Source organism: Spermophilus citellus (genome assembly GCF_964194105.1).
Source record: "Spermophilus citellus genome assembly, chromosome: 16".
Lineage (NCBI taxonomy): Eukaryota > Metazoa > Chordata > Mammalia > Rodentia > Sciuridae > Spermophilus > Spermophilus citellus.
The window spans coordinates 9551841-9565008 of NC_138196.1; positions in this window are offsets into that span (position 1 = coordinate 9551841).

Here is a 13168-nt window from a genome sequence, read left to right on the forward strand (position 1 = left end):
GACACTGAACAGTGGTTTGGAACAGTGTCTGAGATGTTGACAGAGGCTAGGGAGGAACCAAGCTGGGGGACTGGACGGGATGTGCCAGGATGAAGAAGAGGGTGGCATTTATATATGGTGGTCAGGGAGCTCCGGGACTACTATGGCTGGGTGCCTGCCCTGTTGGGGATCCAACCCAGGGCCTCACACACGCTAGGCAAGTGCTCTACCACTGAGCCCCAGCCACAGCCCCCTGATGGGCTTTTACACACTTTTCATGGTTATCTTTCTCGACCCACGAAGAAGGTATCACCCCATTTTACAGATGAGCGAGGCTTCAAAGAGGAGGGAGAGGGAATAATTCACTTTGCCTCCTGGTGGGCTGAGCTCCCTGTGGACACCCCATTCTAGAACTCGCTGGCTTCCCTAGTCGGGGAGAGAGGCAGAGGGAGCTGCTGTGAACGTGCTCTCTGTCTCAACACTGCACCGCCTTCCAGCAGATTCCCTGTCACAGAAGCCCAGAGAGGACGGGAAGGCTCCTGGTGAGTGGGGACTTTCCTCTTGGACCCCAGAGGCAAGCAAGGTCCAGAGCTTTGCACCAGATACCTGATGTGCCTTCAGAAATGTCAATGGCATAGCACAGAAGAACAGGCAACCTCGAGCCCCTTGCAAGCCTGCTGGGAAGGGGAGGTGGCCCTGGTCTGCAAGCAATGGAGATCGGGACTGGGGATCCTCCTGGCTTCCCTTGGGGGAGTGGGAGGAGGCGCCCTAGGGACTGACCCGCCTCGCCTGTGACCTGCACATGTCCTACCCCTCTGGTCCCAGGCCTATCTTGAGAGAAGTCAACGCTGGTGATGATGATGACATGGACCACCCCAGTTGTGATGGCAGCACAGGGTCTGGCTGGCCCCTCAGGCCCCAGGAGACAGGGAACCCAGGTGCTGTCTAATGCCAGGTCCATCAGCCACTGGCCTTCCCTGCTTCCTCCATGAGAAGGCAAGAAAGGGAAAGGAAGGGTGTGGATACCCGCACTAGAACTCCACTCTGCTGCACCAGAGGCACGTGCGGCTGGCAGGTGTTGGCATGGGGATCACCGACAACAGGTTGCCACCCGCCCTTCACGGACCTCAAGGATGGTCCAGAAGCTCTGTTCTTGCCTAGACCATGGGGACCACCTGGAAGAAGAGCGGTGAGCCTTCACTTCCCCACAGACTATGGCTCCTGGAGACAGGAGAGCAGATGTGCTTCTGCACCCAGGACCTGGGCGCACCCACACTTGATCACTGCTGTTGGGATAAATTTGCTGGGCTCTGGTGACAGATGAGATGTACGCGGGATTGTCTCAGCATCTGACCTGGAGGCTTTTCCCCTTAAGTGCTAGTTTTACCTGCTATTAGCCCCCAGTCCACTGGAGGCCCCATCCCGAGGGACTGGATGGAGTAGCCCAGAGGCCCGAGGGGTCCCAGGGGCTTTCCTTCCCCTCCATCAGCCTTCCTTCCTGACTGACCAGCCACTGGAGGATTCTGGCAATGACAAAGTGATCCCCTTCAGTGCATCCTGGGCTCAGGAGGCCTAAATACTGCAACTTCAAGATTATCCCCAAACAAATGGGGGTACCCACACTCCCAGACCAGCCAAGCAACTGGGCCTATCTGCTCCTTCTGGGAACTTTTATTCCGGGTGCAGTTTGAAGTGCACATGGGAAACCAAGTCAGGATCATTACTCAGAAAAAATACCAGGGACAAAAACAATCAGAACTTGGAGAATGCCAATCAGAACTTGGAGAATGCCAACCAGAGAGATAAGACCGAACCTTATACTGACCTCCTGAGAGAAAATACTTGCAGCAGGCAGCTCATCTAACCTGCCCTGACTTGGAACTGTGCCTCTGGCAACTCCAGGGTGACTCTGTGGCTGCCTGAAGCCCTGGAAGAATCAGTCTAGCAGCAATGTGTCCCAAATGACAGCCAACTGCTTTCCGCCTGAGCCATTTTTGTCATGTCTATATTTGTTCTAATGTTTACCTAATATTCGCCTTTAAAATGAACCTTTCTTTTAAATCACATATGCACGCATGCATAGCATGTATACGTTAGTATGGATGAGTTTTGTGTGATATACATGTCATATATGGCCTCGTTCTAGCCATTGCAACAACGAGGACATGCTTTTAATGTCTTTTATATCTGAGGTTTATCTCCTAATGCAAATTAACTAAATGCATAATTATAAAACAAGAAATAATGTTTCTCCAGCAACTGAGCCACCATGCTGGACTTGCCCCTTTCCTTTCCTTCTTTTTCTGGGATTGGGGATAGAACCCAGGGCCTTGCACATGCTAGGCAAAGCCCTCTGTCACTGAGCTACACCCCTGGCTCTCCTGGCAACTTGACTTTCAAGGCCATCTGCTGGGACAGGCAGGTACCTACCATCTGTGATCCTTACTGTAGCGAAGAGAGCATTTGACCCCAGAGAGGTAAGGGACCTAACTCAGGAGCACACCACCAAGAGTGGGAAGGCAGGAATGGAACCCAGAGCCCTCCTGTCTTTTCATGGTCTGGGATATTCACAGATGGGGCTAGCTGACCAGGACGTGTTGGGGCTCTTCCTGCACCACACCCCGGTTTCCAAATAAACAAAACTCAGCTTACAAGCAGTTTTCTTTCCTCTTTCCCTCTTGGGGCCATTATCTTTATCTCTTCCCCTGACGATTAACAGGGGCTTTTGAGAACATGCACATGATGCCCTTAGGTTTCCTGCCATCACTAAGACAGAATCAAAGCACATTACAGCTTACAGATTTGGTAACCTGAGGTTACTAGATTTTTTGTTAAAGAAACACAACATTTTCAAACACTGAAAGAGCTCTGTCTCTTACACTCATTGAAACAAATATTTACTGAGCACCTTACTATGTATTGGGCACTGGGCCACTGGTGGGGAGGACAGGTGAGACTTTGTCCCAAGCTGTCTCCTCAGCCAGGCCCTCCTGGGTCACCCTGTGGAGTATCCTTCTCTCTCTCCAGCAGTCCACCCCTCTCTCTGCCTTACTTTGTCTGCAGGGTACCTGTCACATCTAGTAGATTCTAGGTTTTACATTTCAATTTTGTTAGTGCCTTCTGCCCTAACTATGATATAAGCTTCCTGAGGCGGGGATCTGTTTTGTTGACTACCATATCTTAAATACCCATAAGAATGTCTGACACCAGGGAGGCACTCAGAAAATACCTGTTAAATAAATGGATATCAAATGAATAAAAATGTGCACACATACACATATAATTATATAGATATTTCACTGCAAACATAGGTACTTTGGAATATAAGTATGGAGTACTGGGTGGTAATGGTGCATGGTTGAGAAGGCTGGTTGAAATGAATCCTAAAGCACGAGTGGATGTTAGTCACAGTGGGGAAGGCAGGTTCTGTGGGGGAAGGGATCAACAGTTCCAATATAGGAAAGGCATGTTCAAGGACCCTGAGGCAGAAGGAATACATGTATTTGTGGTCCCAAAAGGAGGCCATTATCTGGAATGAATTGAAAGAGGGAGAGTATAACAGGGGATGCAGCAACAAAGAGCCTTCTGGAAGATGTTGGGGGCCCTACTATTTGGATCTTATTCCAAAGACCACAGGGAACCCTAGAGGGGATATAAGCAATAGGTGCCTGATGGATTCACATTTCAAAAAGATCACTCTGCTGCTAGATGGGGAGTGGTCTAGAGGGGTCAAAAGTTATTTCTGGAAGACCAGTTGGGAGGCTAGTCTAGCTTTCAAATGAGAGATGGTGGTGGCCTGAAGTAGGGTGGTGATAGCAGAAGTAGAGAGCCACATGGACAGAGTAGGGTCATGTGAGGGTCATAGGCCACTCTCCCTGCTCATGTGCCCATGGGGATTCTCCAGGGCAGAGGTCAGCGAACTTTTTTCTAGGAAGAGCCAAAGAGTAAATATTTGAGATTTTTGCAGGTATGCAGGGAAGTCCTGCTTGTAGGCTGGCTCTTGGCTGATATTTGGGAACATAGCTTCTAAGAGGTTCCCCGTGGCACTCCCTGAGGTGGCTGTTTTTTGCATGCCTGGGATACAGAATTCCACTGAGGCTGACACTTAGACCATTTGTACGAGCTGTGTGATCTGTAGGGCACGCGTTTCCTTCTGAGAGCCTGGAATTCTGCAGGTTGCAATGGGTCATGTTAGGCAGACATAACTGCACTCAATAAAATGCCCCATAAAAATTCCAGACTCTGAAAATATGACTGGGAATTATTAAAATAGACTTTTCTTTTTTTAAAATTCTGGGCCCATTCACTATGAATAATCACTTCTATTAGTTTTTATTTAGTTTATGCAAATTCAAGCAAACATGAATATCTACTCTGAAGTCCTTCTTCTTTTAAAAAAATGTCAGAAACTTTAAAAGTTACTCAGTGTCAGATTATATTGTTAAATCTTGCACATGTGCAAATATGTAACAATTTGACCATTATATAAAGTTACAATGTACTAATAAAAAAGTTATTCAGCACCTTGCATTTTTAAGCCACCAACAGACTCATTTCTATATCTATCGTTGGAGAGCTTATTCTATTTCTCCATGGAGTTTCATTATGTAATTCATTGTGTAGCATTGCTGATTCTACCAATCTGTTATTAATGGAAAAACAAGATTTTCCCCAAAATCTTGCTATTATAAATAATGTCAGAAACAAAAACTGTTCCAGACTCAGAGTTCCTGGGCAGGTGTCTCGAGGTAGAAAAGCTTCATGGTTGTTGTACTTCAATGCTGGAATTCTAAAGGAAGAGTATGTTCTGGGTGCCTCTCCCCTGAAGGAAAAGAACCTGAGCAGAGGTGTTTGGACTCCTGAAGACAGGAATCAAAATAAAAATGTGCAGAGGGATGGATTTAGACTAAGGGCCATAGTTTGCTAGCCCCTGCACAAGTGGCCTGTCTGGCTCCACTTTGAAAATCACAGACTGAATTCAACCTTTCTTACCATCAAGGGAGAAACTCAGGCCCAGAAGGGGAAAGGGAGGGAACTTGTCCAAGGTCAGGATGAGGGGCAGAACCAGGAGAACCCACTTCCCAACTCCCATTTCAGTGTGCTCCCTGGTACCCCAAGTGACTGCTCCCCAGAACAGCCCTGTGGGTACATACTGGCCTTGAAGCCGGGGCCTGAAAGGAAGGAAATGATAGGAAATTGGGATGATTAGGGCAGAAGAGATGAACGGTGAATGGCTTGGCCTTACCTCTTACCTCCTATTTGTCCGTCTCTCTCTGTATAGGATTCTAAGGTCATAGGTACCAACCAGATTTTCTGAATTATTATTATTATTATTTTTGCAATGCTGTGTATTGAATCCAGGAGTGCACCAGCATGGAGCTATATGCTCAGACCTTTTATTTATTTATTTATTTTTGAACTTGTGATCCTCCCGCCTCAACCTCCTGAGCAGCTGGGATTGCAGGCATGCACCAGAGCACTCGAATTCTCAACCTTTTTTTTTTTCTCCATCATCAAAATCACCTCTGAAGCTTCTTATTTTTTTCAGGATTGAGGACCAAACTGAGGGCCTTGTGCATGCTGGGCAAGAGCTCTGCCATTAGGCTAAATAAATCCTCACCTCTTCTGAAGCTTCTTAACAGAAACGTCCAGGGGCTGGGAATGTAGCTTAGTGATAGAGAAATTTGTCTAGCATGTACAAGGCCCTGGATTTTATGTCCATACACACAAAAACAGACAGATAGATGCCCAGGTGTCAGAATCTCCAGGGTTGTGGCCTGGAATCTCCTTTTAAAAAAGCTCCCAAGGGGCTGGGGTTGTGGTTCAGCAGTAGAGCACTTGCCTAGCTTGTGTGAGGCCCTGGGTTCGATCCTCAACACCACATAAAAAAATAAAATAAAATAAAGGTATTGTGTCCAACTACAAGTGAAAAATAAATAAAATAAATAAAAATGCTCCCAGGTATTCTGATGATTAATCAGATTTAGAAACTCTGGGGAATGCTCAAGACCACCCCTTCCAAAGACCAGGAAAAGGAAGTCCAGGAGCAGAAGAGACAAGAGTAAATCTGCTCTGGATCAAGGCAGAGAAAGTACAGATGTCACAAAAATACACAGACCAATGTTTTCTAAAGCTGCTTCTTCACATGAGCCTCTGCCCTGAGAGGCTGGGTTTGGCAAGACCAACGGTCACGAGTCAATTTTCTTCTTCCTGGGAATTCTGCCTACAGCTCAGGATGCACTTGAGGTGCTTAGAGGTGCCCTGAGCTGCAAGGCAGGGCACACTGAGGCAAAAATGAGCACTCTTTCCACTCCACCGTTCCTTTTCGTTCACTGTGATGAGGTCCATGTACCAGCACTCCATGGACATTCCCACCCAAGCTCCCCAAGATATCATGTATATTCAAATATTGTAAAATCAGAAAAAAATCCAAATTCTGAAATATTTCTGGTCTCAAGCACTTGGAATAAGGAATCCTCAACTGGTAGTTGTCAGACCTGCTTGTGGATCTTGCTGTTTAAGGTACTGATTAAAAAAAAGTGCCTATATTATAACCTGTGCGACAAATTTGCCTTTTATAAATGTAACTGTATTTTGATATCTTTGATTTCCTACAAATTTAATGGACGCATTAAAATTTTGTGTCCTGAGAAGAGGTCCACAGGTTTCCAACTTGTTTAACTGGCCATTGAGCCTCTGGGGGTGCTGGGGGTTTGCAGAAAGCTTCCTCCACTGGCTGTGGGTGACACTGAGTAGACAGCCCTTACCTGTGGGTCTGAGAGCCGGGAGAGATCAGGGTACAGGTAGAACTTGATGCCTTCAGAGGCCCCTGGCAACGTCACCCCTCGGATCAGCAGGATCAGAAGCATGATGTAGGGGAATGTCGCAGTGACGTATACAACCTGCCCGGGAAAAGGAGAGCACAGACTCAAGAAGGGGTGACAATGTCGGGGTTACTTCACTTAGCACAACATCCCAAAGTTCATTCATTTTGCTGCACATCACATGTTGTCCTTTCTGAAGGCTGACTGGTATGTCATTGTATGTATACACTATGTTTTCTTTCTTTATTCATCTGTGTATCACAGTCACAGAAAAACAAACACAGCCATCCCTCAGCAACCAAGCAGGTTGGCTGCAGCAGCCCCATGGGTATCAAAATCAGTGGATGCTCATGGCCCTTACATGAATAAAATAGCCTAGTATTTGCAGAGACCCCTTGGTTCATCCTCTCGTATCCTTGAAATGATCTTTAGATGTCTTATAATACCTGATGCAATTCAACCGTGGAAAAAAAAAAGTCATTTGATTGCATTATTTAGGGAACAACAGCAACAGAAAAGTCTACATCCTCAGGTTTTAAAAAATAGTTTCTATCTATTTGGGTAAAATCCACAGATGCAACACTAAGAGCCCACTGGACTGTGTGATTTCACTCATACAAGGTATCAAAACAGTCAGATTCATAGAATCAAAGAATGAACTTGAACTGGTGGTTGTGAGGGAGGAAAAATAGGGAGTCATTTGTTAATGGGCATAAAGTTCCCATCAAGTAAGAGGTATGTGCTCTGGAGATCTGCAGTCCAGCACTGTACCTGGAGTCAACAGTAGTGTACTACACACTTAAAAGTTCATTTTTATTTATTTATTTATTTATTTGGGGGTACTGGGGATTGAACTCAGGGTTATTTGACCACTGAGCCACATCCCCAACCCTATTTTGTATTTTCTTTAGAGTCAGGGTCTCACTGAGTTGCTTAGGGCCTCGCCATTGCTGAGGCTGGTTTTGAACTTGGGATTCTCCTGCCTCAGACTCCCGAGCTGCTGGGATTACAGGTGTGTGCTACCACACCCGGCTTTAATTTTTTAAAATATTTATTTTCTAGTTATAGATGGACACAATACCTTTATTTTTTATTTATGTATTTTATGTGGTACCGAGGCTTGAACTAAGTGCCTCACATATGCTAGGCAAGTGCTTTGCTACTGAGCTACAACCCCAGCCCAGCACACTTAAAAATTTCAGGGAGGGCTGGGAATGTAGCTCAGAGGTAGAATGCTTGCCTAGCATGTGTGAGGCCCTGAATTCCATCTCCAGTGCTGCATGCAAAGAAAAAAAATGTTACGGTAAATCTCATGTTAAGATTCTAACCATAGTAAAATAATTTAAAAAACCGGTGACAGTGGTGGGCCCTGCAGGGACCAATGGGAAGAATAATTTCCTAGTAAAGCAATAAGAATGGACCCCAGATGCAGCCTGTTGTCCTGCACTGTCTCCTACCACTGTCCCTTCAAGGACTGGATCTTCTGGAAAATACCTACTGAGGCCTACAATCGGCTTGATGGTACTGCATCTCAAACATTTTTGACTACAGCCCATGGAAAGAAATATATTATCACAACCCAGTGCACACTGAGCTGAAAAGGAGTTTCACAAAATCAGTTGCATGTGTGACACATGGTAATATTGTCCATCGTTTCATTTCCTTCCTTCCCCTCCCTCCCTCCCTCCCTCCCTCCCTCTCTCTCTCCCCCCCTCCCTCTCTCTCTCTCTCTCTCTCTCTCTCTCTCTCTCTCTCTCTTTCTTTCTTTCGTGCCAGGGATTAAACCCAGGGTGCATAACCACTAAGCCACATCCCCAGTCCTTTTTATTGTTATTTACAGACAGGGTCTCGCTGAATTGCTTAGGGCCTTGGTAAGTTGCTGTGGCTGGCTCTGAACTTGTGATCCTCCTGCCTTAGCCTCTAGAGTCACTGGGATTACAGGTGTGTGCCACCATGCCCGGCTGTTTCATTTTCTAAGAGGCTGGTCACGATCCTTAAAATCCATTTCATAATGCACCAATGAGCTACAACCCACAGTTTTGAAAAAAAATACTGCTCTTAATAAAAATCAAGGTTTTAGATCCCAAGATAGGATAGGAGAGGTGAAGGAAGAAGAGAACAGAGTGGAGGGAGGGAGGAGAGGGAAGAAAACTGGGGTAGAAAAGCCGCTGGCATGGGCCTGAAGTCATTTAAGCTTGCTCAGCTATAGAGGCAGGTGATTGGATCCAATGAACCTGAGAGACCTCTTCTGCTGGCAGATTCAGGGTAAGAGCTGAGGCACGTGGAAGACACACAAACCTTCCCTGCACAAACGCTGCCTAGATGGGATCAGGCAGACCTTCGCACGCTACCAGAATCTCAGTCCTGGGGGCTGCACGCAGGCACTGGACACACCTCCCACCTGAGGTCCCTGTGGGGCTTGGTGTCCTGCCAGGTCTGATATTTTCTCCTTTGTCACCTTCTCTCCAATGCCTTGGGTGCATCCCCCAGGGCGGGGCCTACTGCTCCACCACTATAGACCACCAACTTGGCAAGAAGCCAGAGATATTTCTGAGAATCCGAGGACAGTCCGGGCCTTCCCGGCAAATGCGCAGACCCAGAGATGAAGGATCCTCTGTGATGGTGCAGACTCAGTTTACCCCTGTGTTTTGAGCCTGGCTCTGGTTTCACTTCTCACTCCTGCTCAGCCCGAGGCTTCTATGGCCAGGAGAGTTCAGTCCTTCGCTCCATTCATTCATTCATTTGCTCAGCCATCTGCCTACTCGCTCCACTCACTCAGATACCACAGATGCTCCTAAGGGCCAAGCATTGAGAGAAGCCCTGGGAATGTATAAATAAGGGTGACTCGGGGGATGGGATTTCTGCTCCAAGAGACTTTCAACTGGTAGAAAAGACAGACATGCAGAAAACAGATAATGGGGTCATGGAGTCAGGGGAGGGCAAAAGAGGATGGAGAGGAAGCAACTCGTGACAAGAGCAGTCAGGGAAGGCTCCTCCAAAGAGGAGATGCTGGCTCACAGAGGATAATAGGAGTTCAGGACATGGAAAACGGGGATGGAAGGAAGAGGGAAGCAGAGTTCTTGCTTTATGCCAGGTACACACGAAGATCACATTTGGTCAGGACTTCATTTCCTGACAAGGTGTAGCTGTCTTCTTTTTACACATGAGAAGGTTGGGAGAGGTCACCATTAATTTGCCCAAGGTCACCCAGCAACAAATGGTGACCAGATGTGGGATTCACAGCAAGCCCTGCCTGACTCCAAGATCACGTTTTCACCCATCAGGAGAGCCACAGGAACACCATGTTATTTTCTCAATCTGGGAGATGAGACTCTTAGAGAAGCTAAGTTGTTCCTTGAATATGTGACAAAGCAGAGATTTAAACCCAGACCTCAGAAAGTAGGAAATCGGGGCCAACAGGGGGTAATGATGATGGGTCCTGTGGACATAACCTGGAAGGTTAGATCATTTTATCCACACATTTCTATATTCAATGACAATGATGGCATTGTCCCTAGAGCCACCAACTCCTGCATCCCTGTTTCCAAGTCAACCACTGGTTCAACTGACATGTCACATACTCAACATAATTTCTTGCTGTCATATATGAGCCAGAAAAGGGGCACACAAGCCAAACATAGAAGAGCAATTGATATTAATAATAAAAAAAGAGGTCAGCAACTGATATTAATAATAAATAAGAGGCCAGCAACCAATAAATGCTTGATGGTTCCTGCCCAGTACTATACAATCTCCACTTTCATTAGGCTTTCTAGGCACTAGCTAGGATAGATCTTCAGCATCTCATATCAATTTTGGATTTTTTTCCCTCCATGATGAATGCCAGTCCCCAGTAAGTGAGCTTAACTTGACAAAAAGACAGGTTGAGGCTAACAATTTGTTGCTTTCACAGAATAATTTCCAGTTGCTCTGTCATGTGACAGATTAATTTATCCACAATGGCCAGGAGCTGACCTCTTCCAGATTCATGATATCTCTCCAGCTTAGCTACCTTAACCTCTCATGCTCAGACAATTTAAGAACAGAACATTACCATGTCAAACACAAGAACAACTCAAAATCTTAAGAGATTTGTCCTTCACCTGCAAGACTGCCTTAATGTGACTAACCTTGCCAGTTTTGCTCTGCCCAGTCTCCATGGAGTGGACTGGGTCTCTCTAGGGTGTTGGTAGGTGGCGGGGGGTCACTTATGACCCTGGCTAAATGTACCCAGGCTGTACCCAGGCAATCTACATAAGTGACTCCTTGACCACTACAATGACATGGTTCATTAAGTAGCTGATGATTATTTTTGAAGCCGTTCTATTGTTTAGAGGTCTAAATGAATGCTCTTGCTTTTTCAATTACTTTTAGAAGAGCCACATTCCCTCCACTAGAATCCACAACTTCATTTTTATTCTCCTTTTACAAAACCATAAAGGAAATAAAATATTCAAATGAATTGCCCAAAGACCTGAGTGCAGACGCATTTAGCTGCCAAGAGTAAACCACTGGCTGGCACACATTACCCTAGAAAAATTCATTTGTAAGCTAAGGTTTGAGAGCCTCGAGTTAGGGTACAAAAGGTGGTTTAGGGGCACCATTATGTAATGCATACCAGAGGAGGGTGGTATGAAAGCTGTAAATGCAACACAGAGCACAGTGGAATCTGTTGCTGGTTCCGGTTCTTCTAAAAAGCTCCTTCTAATCTGTGTTTATCCTTGGCCACACCAGACACTTGGACATTCATTTCATTTTTTTTCCTTGAGAACAGCTGAAGGCTGTCAAAACCCATACAGGTCCTGTCATCAGGAGATTGTTCATAAAGGACTCAAATGCTCCCATTCGCCCCTCCTGTGCTCTTGTTAGGCATCACTAATTGATCACAGCATTCTTTGCAGCCAAGCCTGGATGCAGCCACAGAGACACCTCCACCCAGTCCTCCAGGCAGACCCCGTAATCAGCGGGGATGGAATCCCTCTCTCTGCGACCTGTGATCTTGTCCATGTTTCATTTATACATTTTCAAGAGTCTCCTGAGGTTTAACAGAATGGTAATATAGTGGGAAATGAGGGTCAGGACCCTTGAGATCTGGAAGCAACTTTATTAGAGGCAACATTCCCCAGAGGAATAATTCCCCAATTCTGAGCCCCGAGCATAGCAGAGCTCTTACTTTTATACATAAGCACATTTGGGGTACATCAAGGCAAGGAAGTTGATGCAATTCTATTGGAGGGAGCATTCTATATTCCTTATATGGGTGCAAGCATGTCAACAGCCTAGGGACACTTAGCTCACAGGTCTTAGGGACTTTTACTGCACTAAGCCTAAAGGGGGATTGTTCTCTCTCCATTGCTTTGTTTCTTGCTTCTCCTACCGTGGTTTATCTTCTGTAGATACCTGTCAGCCGTTGCAAGCCTCCAGGGTTAAATGTCAGTAAGCAGAGCTGTGTGTCCGCATGCAAAACCACAGCCTGTCAGCTCTTTAGCTGCGAGTGTTCCTGCCTTGCTCTACCAAATTAAGACCTCAGCCTTGACCTCAAGGAAAGACCTGGTGCCTGTGTGCATGCATATATGCACGAGACTTCCGAGGTCATGATAATGCACAGGCAGGATCCGATGGGGAAAAAAGGCTACGGAGATAATGGGAAAAGCGCTTCCAGGGTCTGCAAGATGGGATCTGTCAAAGTGAGTGGGAGCTGAGTGGCCAAGTATAAATGGGAATGGGAGAGGCTGATTCAGGCAAGGAAGACATGGAACCAGCCAAGGATGCAGAAATGGCCACAGAACATTGCCCCCTGGGACATCTAGGAGCCCCCAGGTGGTGACCCAGGGGCTCAGACTCAAGTTAGCCTCGCCTCTTTCCTCAGCTTGTCCCACATGCAGTCGGGAACCAAATCCTTCCCATCTCATCTTCAACTGTATTCTGAAATCGAACCTCATCCCTCCCCTTCACAGGGCCCTTTATCAGCTTCCTTCTTAGTCACCGTGACAGCCTGATGTTGTCCATTCTGCAGCCCAAGGTGCAAAAATACTAATCGACTATGTCTCTTCCTGGCTCCTCTGGGTCTACCCACTCCCCACCCAGCCTCACATTCAAGGTGGTGGGATCTAGTGAATAGGTTGGGCTTTGAGTGAGATAATCCTGAAATCAAATTCAGCTTTGGGCTGGGGTTGTGGCTCAGTGGTAGAGTGCTCGCCTCACATGTGCGAGGCCCTGGGTTCGATCCTCAGCACCACATAAAAATAAATAAATAAAATAAAGGTTAAAAAAAATCGGCTCTGCTCAAACTTCCCGTGTGGCTCTGGTCTGTCTCTGTCCTTCTTCATGCCAGGCTTCTTTTTTGGGGGCATGAGGGATTGAAC